Genomic DNA, 3,065 nt, shown 5'->3' on the forward strand with positions numbered 1-3,065 from the left:
ATTCAAAAAAATAAATAACGGAAAAGTGGTGCGTGCATATGTATTCACCCCCTTTGCTATGAAGCCCCTAAATAAGATCTGGTGCAAACAATTACCTTCAGAAGTCATATAATTAGTCCACCTGTTTACAATCTAAGTGTCACATGATCTCAGTATATATATACCTCTTCTGAAGGCCCCAGAGTCTGCAACATCACTAAGCAAGGGGCAACACCAAGCAAGCGGCACCATGAAGACCAAGGAGCTCTCCAAACAGGTCAGGGACAAAGTTGTGGAGAAGTACAGATCAGGGTTGGGTTATAAAAAAATATCAGAAACTTTGAACATCCCAAGGAGCATCATTAAATCCATTATTAAACAATTTAGAAAATATGGCGCCACAACAAACCTGCCAAGAGAGGGCTGCCCACCAAAACTCACAGACTAGGCAAGGAGGGCATTAATCAGAGAGGCAACAAAGAGACCAACGATAACCCTGAAAGAGCTGCAAAGCTCCACAGTGGAGATTGGAGTATCTGTCCATAGGACCACTTTAAGCCGGGGGGGGGTTGGGGGTAGTTATGCACGCTCAAATTCCGTTTTTTGTCTTATTTCTTGTTTGTTTCACAATAAAACATATTTTGCATCTTCAAAGTGGTAGGCATGTTGTGTAAATCAAATGATACAAACCACCCAAAAATCAATTTTAATTCCAGGTTGTAAGGCAAGAAAATAGGAAAAATGCCAAGGGGGTGAATACTTTCGCAAGCCACTGTAGTCATCCTCAGAGGGCGTGTTATTCTGGACATCATTTTTTGTTTACAAAATCACTTCCAATCTGTTTTGTCTGTTGGAGACCTTTTTGAGATATTATGGGTGTGTATTATTATTATTAATATTATTATTTTGGGTGAGATATAATTGTGGGTGTGTACTTACCAATTGACAGTATTTTTACTATAGCAGCACATAACTATTGTAACCTAATTTTCTCTGTTGTTCCATGAGACTCAGGGTGACACAGACCTAACAAGCACCCTCTACACCCCCACCTTTATTCCTCCCACACGTCTGTTGATAGTTTCCATTCCAATAATATTACCACAAACTTTTCATTCTCTGTCTCTGCTTCTACAGAGAATTTAGCAATCATACTTCCTCTCCCCCAATATAACTTTCCCTTGGAGGAAAAATGTAAGTCTCGCGATAGGCGCTCGCTTGTGCAGCCGCCATATTCTGTGACAAGTATTTTGATTCGTATCTGTTGGAAGTAAGAAAAGAAAAAAGAAATTAAGGGGGGAGTAGAGGGGGTAAAGAAGAAGAGCTGTCAAAAGAAGTCCCGTGTCTCTGAAACAGCGGGGGGCTGTAGGAACCCCCCACTCGAGTCAAAACAGAGAAGGCCTGGGTACCGTAGAAACTCCGTCTACGAAGTCCACCTCGCCGCTTTTCTTTCAGCACCACGGCCCTGTGGGAGATTCGGTGGCTGAGTTTCGGGTGTTGAAGGTGGCCCGGGGAGCGGCGGCGGAGACGGTAAGCGAATGCCTCAGAATAGGCCCAGAACCAGAAGTGGTTGAAGCTGTAGTTGAGTAACTGTAAATGAAAATTCGGTCTAACAACTTTCCCTACTAACATGTTCGAAATATGTGTGCGAGTCCACATCCCTCTGGTAAAAAGTAAACGATGAACAAACTTTCTGTTTTTGACTGCAAGTGGTGAGCTATTTCGTTTAGCTATGTGCGATTTGTTGTGTCCAGCATGGATATGTTATTACACATTTGTAATAGCATTTAGCTGTATAGGTTGCATTTATAGTCCGCTCATTTTAAAGCTGACGTGCTTGTTTTGTAGCTTAAACAGGCTACACTAGCTACAATTTTCCATTGAGAGTTCTTGCAAAACTTCTTCGTCAGCCATGGTGTTCCGAGTGCACAACTAAATTGTAGCACGGCTTTTATAATACCCATATGATTACATCAAGTGTTGTGACTTCAAAGAAGTTAGATTTATGGGAAATCGTTTAAAAAAAGTTAGTTAGCTCGGTAACGTTAGCCAACATAGTAGCTCGCAAGTAGCGATAGTTCGCCTGGTCATTTACCTGGACGTTAGATGCTTCCGAAAAGTAACAAGTTAGCTACAGTTGTTGCCAGCATCTAAACGTGTAAAACATAGCTTTACAATTATATGATGGCCTGTCTATCCTATCCGCTGCATTGATGGGCCTCCCCAAATATTGCCTAGAGACATATTAGGAGTTCCGAATGGCATTGCACATGCCCAACTTAATAAGTAGGCTCATCGAAAGTCTCCTTTAGACTACATTGTATGAATTGTATTGCTGCACGAATCGAATTTCCTTGATATGTCAAATGCAATAAAAGTAGCCTGCCCTGTACTCTCTCCTTCCCTTCTATATAACTTATATGAAATATGTTTACACATTGTCTCAATTAGGCTATATGTTAATGTGTATGTTATTCTATATAATTTTATAATTGTTTGTTTGCTCACTTATGTGATACAGATATATTTCTTAGTTAAAGTGAATGTAATCACTCAGTTTGATCATCTGAGCAGACTTGACCCATATATTGAAATGTCCCTTCAGGAGTATTTCAGATGAGAGGTTTGACAGCTTTCATATGGATAGGTGAAGGAGAGCATGTGTGGGGGGTGGGTTTGACACATTACAATAGTAGTATATTTACAATATCATACCTTAATTATAGTTCGTTATCTAGAAATACAAAAATGGTTCAGGCCTTGTTTGCAATGGTTTAATGTAGCCTATTTGTGCACATTTTGCTCATCCGCTCTTTCAAAATAATGAATACTTTATCATGTGCCCTGGCCTTTATAGGCTACATGTCAGCCAGTAACTGTTTTAAGCACGGATTGTTGTTGCTCACTTGGAATTAAACAATATTCCCCTTGTAAGGCTCTTGTTTTTGAATATTTAGGGCAAATCAATTATTTGGAATATGAAGCTCAGGCTTCCACCACGCTAACTTTATGGATACACAACATGGATACTATCTCCATGCATAGTAGTTGTCTCTGCACACAAGGACCATCTTGTTATCTTGCCC

General features: G+C 40.3%; 1 protein-coding gene across 5 annotated transcripts in view; it reads left to right on the forward strand.

The window, feature by feature from the left end:
* Positions 1-1,227: 1,227 nt before the first annotated feature.
* LOC311108687 (TGF-beta-activated kinase 1 and MAP3K7-binding protein 2-like) overlaps positions 1,228-3,065 on the forward strand; it is a 70,635-nt gene continuing 68,797 nt past the window's right edge. For all 5 annotated transcript variants that reach the window (XM_084151401.1, XM_084151403.1, XM_084151402.1 and 2 more), the window contains exon 1: positions 1,228-1,509. The gene's annotated coding sequence lies outside the window, so the exon portion shown is untranslated. The remainder of the gene's footprint in view (positions 1,510-3,065) is intronic.

This window comes from Coregonus lavaretus (genome assembly GCF_964263955.1).
Source record: "Coregonus lavaretus genome assembly, chromosome: 33".
Taxonomy (NCBI): Eukaryota; Metazoa; Chordata; class Actinopteri; order Salmoniformes; family Salmonidae; genus Coregonus; species Coregonus lavaretus.